Genomic DNA, 19,336 nt, shown 5'->3' on the forward strand with positions numbered 1-19,336 from the left:
AAACATTCACGAATTCGGACGGATCTAAGGAATACACTATAAAGAATTTTATGAACTGTAACTCCACATCAGTGATATACCTGTTAGAGTGCACATGTGGACTCAAGTACATAGGAAAAACCAAGAGACCACTAAAAATCAGAATTCAGGAGCACATTAGGAACATTAGAAACAGAGTTGAAGGACATGCAGTCTCCAAACACTTCTCAATAAAACATAATTCGGATCCCGAAGATATCACCTTCAAGGCAATAGAACACGTTACTCTGGGAGAAAGAGGTGGGGATTTGGGCAATCTGCTATCAAGAAGAGAGATGTTCTGGCTGTTTGAACTGGACACACTGGCACCTAAAGGCTTCAATGAATACTACGAAATTGCTCCTTTCTTGTGATATGCTCCATTCCTATCTACCAATATACCCCCAGGTTATGGAGGGGCCTGAGTAGTACCCTGAAGGTTCATCTTCTGAGGGAAGTCCAGGTTTGGTAGAATATCTGGCATTATGGACCATCGAAATATGTATTTGCTGCCATACCATCATGTGTGAGCCCAATCTCGTCCGATCTTGGAAGCAAAGCATGATTGGGCCAGGTTAGTACCAAGGAAGGTAACCCATTGAGAATACCTGGTGCTGCAAATTCAGCCGGCGGTTTGGAATATAACCAGGCTAGAGAATGATAATGCCTAAAAAGGGAATTATAGCATATTCACAATTGCAAGCCTTAAGGCCAAGGAGTGATTAATGATATCAGAACTTTACAATTCTAACTACCCAATTGAATGGAAAGAGGTGGATCTTGGGTTTGACTTATATGATTATCCAAGAAATCCTTAGAGTCTTTGGAACCTCCCCTTCAAGAAAAAGAGTAAAAGAATGATCCCCATACTTCAAGTACATCTTAAAACCGATTGTAACTATCTAACTGGATGAAAAGAGGTCGTTTGTCTGAGTCGGACCAATATGAAAATCCAAGAAATTTTCAGAGTCTTTGGAACCTCTTCTTCAAGGAAAAGAGTGAAAGAATGATCCCCATACCTTAAGAACATTTCACAACTTATTATATCCCTGAATTTCTGCTCCTCTTGGTTGAACTTTTAAAGAAATTCCTTTTTGGAATAAATATCTAAACAATATCCAATATAATTATATACATAAAACAATTCAGTACATATTCATAGTGTTTTTAGATCAAACTATTAATATATTATTATTCTAATATATATCTATGCCTAAGGAGAATGTTATACTTAGACTAATCATTTAATGATCTAACCTATATATCCAGCATCAAAACAGATTACCCTCCTTAAATGGAATGCTTATCCTTTATTATTTTAGTTTCAGATAATATGGAAGACACCACCTACTCATTATTCATACTTGGGCAAAAAACATACTAATTCTATAGACAAGAAGGGCGGAAGCATTAAGTCCGGAGAAAACAATGGGGCGGAAGAGCTCAACACATCTATTAAGTAAGGGCGGAAGTGATGTGCCGCGTCCTGGAGCGAAACGACAGAAGGGTTGGTGGAAGTGACACGGCTCACCTCCGAACACGTCAACACACGGCGGGCGGAAGTGACGTGCCCAGTTCGGAACACGAGGAAGAAAACGGAAGTGCTTGATCGCGCGCTATGGTTTAACACAGCTGCCGGGAACGGATGTGACGCTCCAATTAAGGGCAGAGGCCAGTTCACAAAGGGCGGAAGTTGAACTTAAAAGATCGCCGTTTGACTATTTATAACTAACATTTCTTTATGGGAAACCCTGTAACACAAACTATTTTAAATGATGGCTTGCTGAATTATGAAATCGCTTGGTTTTGAGGTCTCCCTAAGACAAAGGAAGTAGGGTGAACACCTGACTCTCATTTGAACTCAGTGTGGTATGAATACAGGACCACCACACTGAAGCAATATCCCCTTGATGAAGTCATAGTGACGAAACGCGTTGGGACTGTTGGCTGCCTCATGCACTGTGGAGAACTACCTCTCTCCTTCAATCAGATAAGCTGCTTAAAAATATCAACTTTCCTCTACTTTGTTTTTATCTATTTACTGCCAGTCGTTGTTTTTATGGTCATATTTATTTATATATTTTTATGTGCACTGTTTTTCAATAAATTGTCATAATTTTTATTATACTTGGCACTAGCACTTTGTTTCAGATTCATTATATTTTTGCACTAGCACTTTGTTGTCTATATGAGTTCAACAAAAAATTTTTTTTTTTTTTTTTTTTTTTATCTAGATGTAATCAGATATATCATATTTTGCATTAAGCACCTTGCTATTTATTGGTTTATTATATTTATTAATTAGCGTGAAACACGCCCCTCTATATGGTTTGAGGTATAACTACATTTGTAAACCATTAACTTATCTACTGTACATTTTACTGTGTGTGAATTTACACATCTAGCAAACTAGTCGCCTGATTGTCAATTCTCTTGTTTTTCACTTTTTAAAAATACTCACACTAGTATTACACTATTGTCTCAGAGCGGTCGCCGAAAAAAATAATAGGCTAAGTTGCTATACATTTGAATATTTATTTGTTTCACTCAGTAAGTCACACAGGTAGTGGCGCTGTACCCATCTATTGCTTGATACATATATATATATATATACATATATTAAATTCATCATAAATAGACTTACATGCATAAAACACACACATGTATAAACACCGCACATTACGCACAGTTGCGCTGTTTCACTCTACAAATAAACGCACCATGCATATTAGCAACTTTATGCAATATTCTCTTACACTTACACATACACAAATTACATGAAAGGTTCCCTAGTATTAAAGTGTAATATTCAAGGTTTATTCAGTGATTATTAATGTTGTGTAATAAAGATTATTTGATATCTAAGGTTTAGTACATGATAAGCAAACCATGTCTGGTGTTGTACTGATCCACTGTGTCTCCACAGATTCCCGGTACCATCGGTGAGAAGATCGGAACATGCATCTGCAAACTATGGACTATAGAGAGTTAAAACATTAAAAATGTACTCTGTAATGTTAGCAGCTTAGATTTGCATGCAGGGGGAAAAAGGATACAAAGGGCGGTTGGAGGCTGTTTGTGTCCATTTGAAATTGTCCAATAAACGATCCTGTAACCAAGACACCTTTAAGAAGAACCAATGGAATCATGCCAAACTTGTCTATTGTATTTCCAAAAAAAAAAAACTTTTTACACTTTGTCATTATGGGGTAGTGTGTGTAGAATTTTGAGGACAAAAATGAATTTATTCCATTTTGGAATATGGCTGTAACATAACAAAATGTGGGAAAGTGAAGCGCTGTGAATACTTTCCGGATGCACTGTAAAACCACATTTAAGCAGCCAAGTGCTCTACAGTTCGTTGGCAGCCGGATCCTCAGTGTTGTATCAGCAAATGATTGGGCAGGTGTCACAGTTTTCCAGTCTTATGTCATCATTGCACCAAGAATTCCCATCCCTATTTCAAATTTCTCAAGGGAACTGTAGAAAGATTGAGCTATTAAGTATTATGCATGAATATCTTCAGCAAGCACAGGACTCCCTCTGTTACGTTATTGCAACCATTAGCTTCAAAGAATATGACTGTGTTTATATGAAAATATATATATAAAAAAACACTAAAAAGGAAATACACATAACACATGAAGCAGCTTCTGAAATATTACAAGGATCTTTTCTCATGGCCAGGACATCTGGTATTTAAGAATATAGATAAGCTCTAATGGGGCAGAGACTGAGGTGAATCACAAAAATACTCTGTACAGCACTGCGTAATATGTAGCACTGTATAAATAAATGATAACAATAATAAACAGCAACGTATTATGTATGAAATGTGCAGGAATATTGTTTGCCACTTGATATATCGAATTTAGACTCTGCCTGTAATTCATCACCAGTATGAGAGAGTCCAACCCCTCCAGGTATTACATTTAATCACGGGTTAACTTCTGGAACAATATCAGCGGGGACGATATACGGTTGTGAACTCTCCACCTTGAAGGCAACAAAGAAAAATCAGGTCAATGTTTCCAACATTTGGCTGATAACAAGATACATTCACATCTCTATTAGATACAAGTAATTCAAAGGCTGTTCAGAAAGGCTGGAGTTGCCCTCAAAGTGTCCACTTTCTGTGTTCACAAATAAATGCTTATTTCTGTCTGTATTCAGCCTCATCTGTGTGACAGGACTTCCATCATCCAGTCTTCCTGGCAGAACTTCAAATGCATGAGTCAGGTGTCTCAGTCAGAGGGAAGAAGAAGATGAGGGAAGCAGGAGTGATGACTGGCAGTACCAACAGGCAGGTTGGAAACACATGATTTACAGGTATCGACGGGGAGGGGGTAGTGAGTGTAGAGATGTGAGCGGACCCTCTTATTTTGGTTTTGGCAAAACCGCACCTCAAAGGTTTTTGCAAAATCAACTTCAAGTGTTTTGGTTCAGTTTCGATTTTGGTTTTGGATTTCTTTAAAAAAATTTAAAAAACAGCTAAAGTCAAGTGAATTTGACCTGTTTTTGTTCCTATAGTATTACGAACATCAATAACATCAGTTTGCAGTCATTTGCAGTCAATTTGACCACTTACAGCACCTGAAATCAGGATGGAGGGATTTAAATGCAATCCAAAATAAGCAAAATCCATTTTTTTGTTCCAAATTTGGTGAGAATTCCTGAGTTGGGACTCGGTTCTACTCAGAACACCAAATTTCGGGTGTGTTCGGTTTTCAGCAAAACCGAAATGCTCATCTTTAATATGTCTAATTGGTTATATTGAACCAAGGGTTCCTTGAGTAAGTTTGGTTAATGCGTTGGTGGTTCCTGTTCTTCAAGTAAAGTCACCATCACCGTATGGAGAATTTCTGCATAATGGAACCATTGATTTTCAGCAATTCATTATCCACTTCTCTGGATGATGGTTGTGTTATATTTGAATGTTATACTACTCATCTAATTCTAATTCAAAGACTACAAAGAATGGATGAAAAAGGGGTCCTAAGAGAAAGACTTCTATTTTATTACCCCAAGTGGCTACATACACAGATAAGCACAATTTCATATTTATAAAAGAGTGCATAATATTCATTCCCTTTTTTGTTTATACTTCATCATTTCTAGATGTGATAAATGTTTTTATCTGCTTGCAGAATATGTCTAACATGGTACTTTTATTATTAGCATATTGATTGCAATATTGGAACAATTCTTGTGATATTTAATAAATACACTGTTATTTTTTCAACATTTGTGTGTCTCACGGGTAAATTACAGGTGTTTTGGCGCTGTCATTGTTTAATTTTCATTCAGTACCCAAAAACTTGATTTGTTATATACTACACTTTGAGCACCTTCTTGCCACTTTACAGTTATATGGCAATTGATTTGACTTATTATAAATACTTGTTGTATAAACAGTCTCCTAGATACATCTTGTATCTACACTAGAGATATGCAGGTTCGGATTTCTGAAATCTGAACACACCCAAATTTAGGGTTTCCGAGCAGAACAGGGTCAAGGTACAAATTCACTTTTGTGACGCGGTTCGAACCGAGTTCCAGTTCGGATCTGTTGCCAGTTCGGATTAAAAGTCAGAACTCAGATTTTGGATTCTGACATTTTAGCTGTCTTTATGGATTTTTATTGATTTTTGATAACATTTTATTGATTTTCATCCGAATCCAAAACCAAAACACTTGAGGGTGGTCTTGCAAAACCAATACACTAAGATGAATCCAGATTCAAAACCAAAAGTCTACACATACCAAATAGTCACAGAGAGAATGCACAAATGTTTTCCTTTAGTACAGTCCAAGAAAAATGAGTGTCCAAGAGACTAAGGAGCTTATTCAGACCCAGTTGTTAGCTCTACGAGCTCGCAACTGGGTTGATGTTGCTCCAGTGCACATGCGCGAGACCCGGCTAACGACGGGTGATCCGTCGTTAGGGGTCTCGTAGCAGACAGGGCGAGCTGTCGATGTTGAGTGACAGAACGCTTGTCATTTGGGGGCGGCCCCACTGACATCATCAGTGATGTCAGTGGGGAGCTTCCTGCTCAAACAGAGCAGGAAGCTCCCTGGGGCTTAAGGTTGACGAGACCCTACCTTAGGGTCTCGTCATTAGCCCCGATGGTCGTGATGGTCTTGACCATCGCGACCATCACCCTTAGCGGTCGTTAGAGGTGTGGGTGTTAACCCACAGCCTAACGACCGACATGGAGGCGGGCGTTCAGGATGCAAGCGGCCGCCCTGTTTCAGAACGACCGCTTGCATCCTACAACCGCCTCTGAATGAGGCACTAAACTCCTATGATTAGACTATGGCCATGTGACATTTATTGATTCCTAATTGGCTTCTTTATCTTCCATTCACCCTGATTGGTCTGGTTATCTAGTGAACGTTAATGATTGGCCGAATTCTAAGTAAATCAGGAAACATTTAGTGGATTAATTTGCCCAATGGTGAAGCTGTGGAAATCATCCGATTCTGAAATCCAGCCTGACTCTATTCTCCCATCTCTGGTTAGTTTTATATCACGTTTTGTCTACCTCTATTGATGGGTTTTCAAGGTGCTTGACAGTTCTAATTATACATAGAAGCATCATGCAGTAAATCCACCCACAGGTCCATCATATATTTTTATTAAGCTGAAGTTCATTGAAAGTGCAGAGTAGGCCGAGGTCCTTGTGTCTCTCAGTTACATCTGATTTGCGGTTGCAATAAAAAGGCTCACATGCCGCTCTCTCAGATGTGTTTTGGATTGAAAATAGGATTAATGTGCTAAAGTGTGATTAGAATTGTTAAACACGATTAATTGGAACAGACTGGAATCGCCAGGGGAGCAGCTCTCGCACTGGACGGGCTCCAGTTCACCAATTCAGCAAAGTGGGGGCTAGCTGTCCTAGTTTTTATTCCATGCCTTGTGTGCAGTGTTCATTCTCCTTTCTCATAGCCAGCTTGTCTCATTACAGATTAAATACAGCTGAGAATGTTGCTCTAGGTCTGCAGCGAAGGTTCCTCGGGGAATACACAGGAGCCAAAGGCCCAGACTTGGCTTCTCTGGTGCTGGTTGAAAACTGCCATGCACCAACTCTAAGAGTCCAGATGGATCAACTGGAGAGCTAGAGTAATTTGGGTTTTCTTAAAATGATCTATTAAACTCTAGGCTTTAATCAAGGTGCTACTATAGTGACAGCTGTGATTTACTGCAAGGCTGAGCTGCGTGGGGACATGGAAAAGTAAAGCCTCAGTCAGACACTTGTCACACAAAGGCTGTATGGCCATTCCCGCACTCACAGGTCTAGTGCAAGGGCAAGTGTCACAGGGGCTATATCCAGGCCAGCCAAAACCACTGAAAACACACTCACGTACACACATAAACACACACACGTACACACATAAACACACACACGTACACACATAAACACACACACGTACACACATACATACACACACACAACTACACACATAGACACACACACACGTACACACATACATACACACACAACTACACACATAGATACACACACACGTACACACATACATACACACACACAACTACACACATAGATACACACACACGTACACACATACATACACACACACAACTACACACATAGATACACACACACGTACACACATACATACACACACGTACACACATAAACACACACACGTACACACATAAACACACACACGTACACACATACATACACACACACGTACACACATACATACACACACAACTACACACATAGATACACACACACATACACACATACATAAACACACAACTACACAAAGTCTGTATGGCCATTCCCGCACTCACAGGTCTAGTGCAAGGGCAAGTGTCACAGGGGCTATATCCAGGCCAGCCAAAACCACTGAAAACACACTCACGTACACACATAAACACACACACGTACACACATAAACACACACACGTACACACATAAACACACACACGTACACACATACATACACACACACAACTACACACATAGATACACACACACGTACACACATACATACACACACAACTACACACATAGATACACACACACGTACACACATACATACACACACACAACTACACACATAGATACACACACACGTACACACATACATACACACACACAACTACACACATAGATACACACACACGTACACACATACATACACACACGTACACACATAAACACACACACGTACACACATAAACACACACACGTACACACATACATACACACACACGTACACACATACATACACACACAACTACACACATAGATACACACACACATACACACATACATACACACACAACTACACAAAGTCTGTATGGCCATTCCCGCACTCACAGGTCTAGTGCAAGGGCAAGTGTCACAGGGGCTATATCCAGGCCAGCCAAAACCACTGAAAACACACACACGTACACACATAAACACACACACGTACACACATACATACACACACACGTACACACATACATACACACACACAACTACACACATAGATACACACACACGTACACACATACATACACACACACAACTACACACATAGATACACACACACGTACACACATACATACACACACGTACACACATACATACACACACAACTACACACATAGATACACACACACGTACACACATACATACACACACGTACACACATAAACACACACACGTACACACATAAACACACACACGTACACACATACATACACACACACGTACACACATACATACACACACAACTACACACATAGATACACACACACGTACACACATACATACACACACGTACACACATAAACACACACACGTACACACATACATACACACACACGTACACACATACATACACACACAACTACACACATAGATACACACACACGTACACACATACATACACACACGTACACACATAAACACACATACGTACACACATAAACACACACACGTACACACATACATACACACACACGTACACACATACATACACACACAACTACACACATAGATACACACACACATACACACATACATGCACACACAACTACACAAAGTCTGTATGGCCATTCCCGCACTCACAGGTCTAGTGCAAGGGCAAGTGTCACAGGGGCTATATCCAGGCCAGCCAAAACCACTGAAAACACACACACGTACACACATAAACACACACACGTACACACATAAACACACACACGTACACACATACATACACACACACGTACACACATACATACACACACGTACACACATACATACACACACAACTACACACATAGATACACACACACGTACACACATACATACACACACGTACACACATAAACACACACACGTACACACATAAACACACACACGTACACACATACATACACACACACGTACACACATACATACACACACAACTACACACATAGATACACACACACATACACACATACATGCACACACAACTACACAAAGTCTGTATGGCCATTCCCGCACTCACAGGTCTAGTGCAAGGGCAAGTGTCACAGGGGCTATATCCAGGCCAGCCAAAACCACTGAAAACACACACACGTACACACATAAACACACACGTACACACATAAACACACACACGTACACACATAAACACACACACGTACACACATACATACACACACACAACTACACACATAGATACACACACACGTACACACATACATACACACACAACTACACACATAGATACACACACACGTACACACATACATGCACACACACAACTACACACATAGATACACACACACGTACACACATACATACACACACACAACTACACACATAGATACACACACACGTACACACATACATACACACACGTACACACATAAACACACACACGTACACACATAAACACACACACGTACACACATACATACACACACACGTACACACATACATACACACACAACTACACACATAGATACACACACACATACACACATACATACACACACAACTACACAAAGTCTGTATGGCCATTCCCGCACTCACAGGTCTAGTGCAAGGGCAAGTGTCACAGGGGCTATATCCAGGCCAGCCAAAACCACTGAAAACACACACACGTACACACATAAACACACACACGTACACACATACATACACACACACGTACACACATAAACAAACACACGTACACACATACATACACACACACAACTACACACATAGATACACACACACGTACACACATACATACACACACAACTACACACATAGATACACACACACGTACACACATACATACACACACACAACTACACACATAGATACACACACACGTACACACATACATACACACAACTACACACATAGATACACACACACGTACACACATACATACACACACGTACACACATAAACACACACACGTACACACAAAAACACACACACGTACACACATACATACACACACACGTACACACATACATACACACACAACTACACACATAGATACACAAACACATACACACATACATACACACACAACTACACAAAGTCTGTATGGCCATTCCCGCACTCACAGGTCTAGTGCAAGGGCAAGTGTCACAGGGGCTATATCCAGGCCAGCCAAAACCACTGAAAACACACACACGTACACACATAAACACACACACGTACACACATACATACACACACACGTACACACATACATACACACACAACTACACACATAGATACACACACACGTACACACATACATACACACACACAACTACACACATAGATACACACACACGTACACACATACATACACACACGTACACACATAAACACACACACGTACACACATACATACACACACACGTACACACATACATACACACACAACTACACACATAGATACACACACACGTACACACATTCATACACACACGTACACACATAACCACACACACACACACATAAACACACACACGTACACACATACATACACACACACGTACACACATACATACACACACAACTACACACATACATACACACACACGTACACACATACATACACACACGTACACACATAAGCACACACACGTACACACATAAACACACACACGTACACACATACATACACACACACGTACACACATACATACACACACACGTACACACATACATACACACACAACTACACACATAGATACACACACACGTACACACATACATACACACACGTACACACATAAACACACACACGTACACACATAAACACACACACGTACACACATACATACACACACACGTACACACATACATACACACACAACTACACACATAGATACACACACACATACACACATACATACACACACAACTACACAAAGTCTGTATGGCCATTCCCGCACTCACAGGTCTAGTGCAAGGGCAAGTGTCACAGGGGCTATATCCAGGCCAGCCAAAACCACTGAAAACACACACACGTACACACATAAACACACACACGTACACACATACATACACACACACGTACACACATACATACACACACACAACTACACACATAGATACACACACACGTACACACATACATACACACACACAACTACACACATGGATACACACACACGTACACACATACATACACACACGTACACACACAAACACACACACGTACACACATACATACACACACACGTACACACATACATACACACACAACTACACACATAGATACACACACACGTACACACATACATACACACACGTACACACATAAACACACACATGTACACACATAAACACACACACGTACACACATACATACACACACACGTACACACATACATACACACACAACTACACACATAGATACACACACACGTACACACATACATACACACACGTACACACATAAACACACACACGTACACACATAAACACACACACGTACACACATACATACACACACACGTACACACATACATACACACACACAACTACACACATAGATACACACACACGTACACACATACATACACACACACAACTACACACATGGATACACACACACGTACGTACACACATACATACACACACGTACACACACACGTACACACATACATACACACACACGTACACACATACATACACACACAACTACACACATAGATACACACACACGTACACACATACATACACACACGTACACACATAAACACACACATGTACACACATAAACACACACACGTACACACATACATACACACACAACTACACACATAGATACACACACACGTACACACATACATACACACACGTACACACATAAACACACACACGTACACACATAAACACACACACGTACACACATACATACACACACACGTACACACATACATACACACACACGTACACACATACATACACACACAACTACACACATAGATACACACACACGTACACACATACATACACACATGTACACACATAAACACACACACGTACACACATAAACACACACACGTACACACATACAAACACACACACGTACACACATACATACACACACAACTACACATATAGATACACACACACGTACACACATACATACACACACAACTACAGAAAGTCTGTATGGCCATTCCCGCACTCACAGGTCTAGTGCAAGGGCAAGTGTCACAGGGGCTATATCCAGGCCAGCCAAAACCACTGAAAACACACACACGTACACACATAAACACACACACGTACACACATACATACACACACACGTACACACATACATACACACACACAACTACACACATAGATACACACACACGTACACACATACATACACACACACAACTACACACATAGATACACACACACGTACACACATACATACACACACGTACACACATAAACACACACACGTACACACATACATACACACACACGTACACACATACATACACACACAACTACACACATAGATACACACACACGTACACACATACATACACACACGTACACACATAAACACACACACGTACACACATAAACACACACACGTACACACATACATACACACACACGTACACACATACATACACACACAACTACACACATAGATACACACACACGTACACACATACATACACACACGTACACACATAAACACACACACGTACACACATAAACACACACACGTACACACATACATACACACACACGTACACACATACATACACACACACGTACACACATACATACACACACAACTACACACATAGATACACACACGTACACACATACATACACACACGTACACACATAAACACACACACGTACACACATAAACACACACACGTACACACACACGTACACACATACATACACACACAACTACACACATAGATACACACACACGTACACACATACATACACACACAACTACACAAAGTCTGTATGGCCATTCCCGCACTCACAGGTGTAGTGCAAGGGCAAGTGTCACAGGGGCTATATCCAGGCCAGCCAAAACCACTGAAAACACACACACGTACACACATAAACACACACACGTACACACATAAACACACACACGTACACACATACATACACACACACGTACACACATACATACACACACAACTACACACATAGATACACACACACGTACACACATACATACACACACAACTACACAAAGGCTGTATGGCCATTCCCGCACTCACAGGTCTAGTGCAAGGGCAAGTGTCACAGGGGCTATATCCAGGCCAGCCAAAACCACTGAAAACACACTCACGTACACACATAAACACACACACGTACACACATACATACACACACACGTACGTACGTACGTACGTACGTACGTACGTACGTACGTACGTACATACATACATACACACTCACGTACACACATAAACACACACACGTACACACATACATACACACACACGTACACACATACATACACACTCACGTACACACATAAACACACACACATACACACATACATACACACACAACTACACAAAGCCAGGCCCTGTTACATAATAATGTGTCTCTGAAATTATTATTGCATTATATCGTGAAATTATTTTTAGACACTTGATGTAATAGGTAGATAGATAGAGAGATAGATAGATAGATAGATAGATAGATAGATAGATAGATAGATAGATAGATAGATATAAGATAGATCGACATGAGATAGATAGATAGATAGATAGATAGATAGATAGATAGATAGATAGATAGATAGATAGATAGATATGAGATAGATAGATAGATAGATAGATAGATAAATAGATAGATATGAGATAGGTAGATAGATATGAGATAGATAGATAAATAGATATAAGATAGATCGACATGAGATAGATAGATAGATAAATAGATATATAGATAGATAGATAGATAGATAGATAGATAGATAGATAGATAGATAGATAGATAGAACAGGCTTAATCCATGGCACTCAACCATCTGGGGTGCCCTTGGTATGTGACCACACCATCTACAAAAAAAATATCATACAAACTCGGCACTCACTCACTTTTCAAACTGTAATTCCTTGGAATACAGGGAATGTTAGTTCCAAAATATTGCAATAATTTGTCAAACTGACCAACCACTTCATGGTCATTCCCATCTGGGCAGTCCCTACACTAACTCTCAGATATATGACCTTTACTCTGCCACTGCACACATTTTAAACATGAATATGGTTCCTGACTTAAAGAGACAGGACAACACCCAGGGATATCAGTTAACAAGCACCTGGGGATAAACTGACAAAGTTTATTTTACATTCGAAAAGCAGGTGCCTTAGCAAGTGTGGCCACAAAATGTAAATAAATGACAGGCTTAATCAACGGCACTCAACCATCTGGGGTGCCCTTGGTATGTGACCACACCATCTGCAAAAAAAATATCATACAAACTCGGCACTCACTCACTTTTCAAACTGTAATTTGTACAGTTTACAGTTTGAAAAGTAAGCGAGTGCCGAGTTTGTATGATATTATATATATACACATATATATATACATACATACACACACACACACACAATATAGCAGTAGAATGAAAGAAGATAGGTGGTGATAAAGAGCCACTGTTTCAGTGTGCCCACACATGTAGATAAAAGGAGTGTGCCCACACAAGTAGATAAAAGGAGTGTGCCCACACAAGTAGATAAAAGGAGTGTGCCCACACAAGTAGATAAAAGGAATGTGCCCACACAAGTAGATAAAAGGAGTGTGCCCACACAAGTAGATAAAAGGAGTGTGCCCACACAAGTAGATAAAGGAGTGTGCCCACACAAGTAGATAAAAGGAGAGTGCCCACACAAGTAGATAAAAGGAGTGTGCCCACACAAGTAGATAAAAGGAGTGTGCCCACACAAGTAGATAAAAGGAGTGTGCCCACACAAGTAGATAAAAGGAGAGTGCCCACACAAGTAGATAAAAGGAGTGTGCCCACACAAGTAGATAAAAGGAGTGTGCCCACACAAGTAGATAAAAGGAGAGTGCCCACACAAGTAGATAAAAGGAGAGTGCCCACACAAGTAGACAAAGGTGGTGTGCCCACACCTATGGGCAGGGGCGTTTTCAGATAGGAGAGGGCTCGTGTGCAGAATCATGGAGGACCCCCTCTTATCTGGCTGTATCTGCCTGCGAAAGGCTACATTACAAAGTCACAGCTGCTGACAGCGTTTCGCATGCAGATACAGCCGCAGTCGCACACAGATTATAGGCATTATCTGCATTGTTTTGTGAATAAGACGCACTGGAAAGTAAAAAAGTTGCATGAAAAGATGCTCAGTGCTATCAAATTACATGGCGCTCGCTCATTATGTTTAACATGACTTGTAGCGTATGGAGGTAAGAAGTGTGTGGACACATCCAAGGATGGACTAGGACTCCAGATCAGCCCTCATCACAAAAGGGGCTTGGTTAAGCCTCAGAGGAGCGTTCCATGAGTCACTGGGGCCTGGCCTCGCAGCACGCCCCCATATTTCTGTATCCCGGCCAAGCAGAGCGCCGGGAGGTGAAGCTGCTTGGCCAGGGTTTACGACCGGACTGGCCCATCAGACCATCAGCCCTTCTGGCCAGATGGCTAGTCCGGCTCTGGACACATCTGTATATAGTGCAATATTATCGAGTCATACACATCAGTCCTTGCCCCAGTGGAGCTTACAATCTTTAGTCCCTACTGCATGTAAACACACTACAGTTATTTCCCACAAGGCAATTAACCCCCCTACCCCTACCTGTGGGAGGAATTCGGAACCCAGGAGAAAGTAGAGATGTGCACAGATCTCCCTTATTTAGATTTTTGTTCTGTCAATTTTGACCACCTCACAGCTCACAATATTGTTTTCACCAATATTGGCCAAAGGCTGCAGTGAGCTGGCTGGTTACTAAGCAACAGAGCAGTGACATAAACACATGGCAGTGTAAAAAAATATAGCACGTCTATGAAACGGTCTGTAGTCAGGAAGCTGGTGGTCGAAATGCCGACCGCCGGGTTCCCGACTGCCAAATCCCGGCATGGGATTAATGATAGGCATCGAAATCCAGATGCCTATTATTATCCACCCGACACCAGGCATACTGAACGAAGATAAGCCGGGTGGTGGGTGTGGACAGCCGCGGGGAAAGGGTTAGGTTAGGGGCTCCCGGGGGGGATTTAGGATTGCCCACCCCCCTGGGAAGGTTAGGGTCAGGCTAGGGGAAGGGGGGTTAGGCACCTCCAGGTGGAAGTTAGGGTTAGGCACCCCCCCGGGAGTGTTAGGTTTAAGGTACGGGGAGGGGGGGTTGGGTTTATACACTAGGGGGAAAGGTTAGGGTTAGGCACCCCTAAAGGAGGGTTAGGGGGGGAGAGGGTTAGGGATAGCGAAAAAACGTACCTGTCGGGATCTGCTGTTGCCGGTCTTCTGGCATCGTGATTTGACAGTCACAGATACCGATTCCCTATGAAACATAGTGGCACAGCAGTGGCACAGCAGTGGCAGACAGGATGGCAGTTTATTCAACTATAAAACCCTATAGAATGTTTTCATTTATCAAGAGCTAAGAGCCTAGTATTCAAAATATTATCTAATATTTTACCAACACACTTCTACAAAAGAGAAAATTACAAGGGTCAGGCCAATATATATTGACCACACACATTTCTCTTCAATTGTTTTTCAGTTGGGGGGGGGTAAAAAAATTGCTTTGGGGCTTACAAAGTTCTAGTTATGCTCCTGATGGATGGTCTTGCAAGATCTAGAACATCAACAACTGTGACAAGTGACTGTCCAGAATAAGATGTGTGCTGCTGCCATGACCTCCAGAAGAGAGTTGAGAAGCTGGAGCTGATACTTTAACATCTGCTGAAGGAGAAAAAGCTGAAATGGGCAACTTGGAGGATATGTACTCATCATAGTCAATTAGGGGGAATGTTAAATAGTTTAATTACAAGAGGGTGCCTATTAGTATTTCCAGGAATTCAGTTTGGCTGAGATAATCCAATGACTTCTTTATTTGGCATGATAGTTTACATGTATTTGTACTGTCACAATTACTATTCACATTCATTTTATGGGAGCATAATGGTGATACTCACATGGAGACTTGTAACCTTGTTTTCATGCTGTCACAATTTTGCTTTGTATTAATAAAATTTAGATTCTGTAACAAAACACCCTCTAAAAGTACAGTAATATATGTTGCCTCTCAAACACACATTCTTCCCTTGAAATATTTTTGAAACCACAAAAAAATAATTTTTTCCACTTTTTTCACTTTTATTATTTTAGGGTGCAGTTGAAAAGGACAGACCTAGTAAGTACAGTAATATATGCAACCCTCTCAAAAACACACAATCTTCCCTAGAAATATATAAATTGAATTAAAACACAAAATATTTTTTTTCATTCTATTATTTTAGGGTGAAGCTGAAGGGGACCCACTCCCAGTGAGTACAGTAATATACAATGTATCTCAACACACGCACATTCTTCCCTTGAAATATCTAAATTGATTTATAAAAGACTTGTAATATTTTTTCTTTTAAACCACAAAAAAATTATTTTACACTTTTATTATTTTGGGGTGCAGCTGAAGGGGGACACTGCACCCAGTAAGTACAGTAATATATGCTGCCTCTCAAAGGCACACAATCTTCCCTTACAATATTTAAATTGAATTAAAAGACTCAAGGGCTTTTTTTACACCAAAAAATTATTTTGTCTTTGGGGTGTACCTCTCTTATACACAACCCACTACTCAAGATAAATGAAATGTCCTGAAGAGCTACTAAAATTGTAGAAAAAAAAATCTGTAGTGTGCCCACGTTAAGTGATCTAACAATTTACTATGTAATACTGCAGGCTTCTATCTATTCGGAAGAAATGTCTTATCACATTAATTAAATCCAGGCAGTGCTGGGCGGGAGTCACTCGCGGTGTCAAGTCATTTATTTTGCTGCTCCGTCAAGGCATCAGTGCTATGGGCAGAGCCACAGGGAAGTGTGTCAGGTGATTGCCGTAGCAGTTATGTCAATCAACTAACGCATTTCTCCATGGCTCGATGCCACAGGGGAGTGTGTCAGGTGATTGCCGTAGCAGTTATGTCAATCAACTAACGCATTTCCCCATGGCTCGATGCCACAGGGGAGTGTTCTTCAGAGGCCTCATCATTTCCTCACAGTCTCATAATTGACTCCAAGCTACCAAAATTATGACCGCGAGCTATGGGTGTGCGACCTCTGGTGTAGATGATAGATATACCCTTGTGAAAAACAATTGTAAATGCAGCTTTACTTTTTCCACCACACCAACCCCCTACAACTCTTTGTAATGGTGACTGTTACAGCAACCCTCTCCATGCACCTGAAACCACGACAGAGGGGCTTATATGTAATCCAAAACACGCAATATCTGAGATTTCAGGTTAAAAGTAGTTTTTGCCATGTTTTGAGAACTGAACTTGTGAGGACTTAAGCTGCATGCACACACAACGATTTAGTAAATGGACGATTTTAATAAATGATTTTCGTTAATTTTTCAAGGGAAAAATGAACGAAAATCGTTAACTAAAATTGTTCATTTACTAAATGTAATGAACGATTTTTTTGAGCTACATACGATTTTTGCATATTCCCTTAATGAAAATGGTTGAGTTGGTCAGTCTGACTGAACTACAAACTACAAACGTGAACGCGCATGAACGATTTAACTCAGAAAGTGAACGATTTTTTCAAGATTGAACGATAAAAGATATCGTGATCGATAATCATTAAAATAATCGTTGTGTGTGTATGCACCTTTAGAAAGCCAAATTTCGGTTCTGTTGGATTCTCCC

General features: G+C 40.7%; 1 pseudogene; it reads left to right on the top strand.

Annotated features, from left to right (window-relative positions):
• Positions 1–522: 522 nt before the first annotated feature.
• LOC148442001 (5S ribosomal RNA) lies at positions 523–641 on the top strand (annotated as a pseudogene).
• Positions 642–19,336: the final 18,695 nt, after the last annotated feature.

This window comes from Taudactylus pleione, unplaced genomic scaffold, assembly GCF_031769625.1.
Source record: "Taudactylus pleione unplaced genomic scaffold, aTauple2 ptg001661l, whole genome shotgun sequence".
NCBI classification, from domain to species: domain Eukaryota; kingdom Metazoa; phylum Chordata; class Amphibia; order Anura; family Myobatrachidae; genus Taudactylus; species Taudactylus pleione.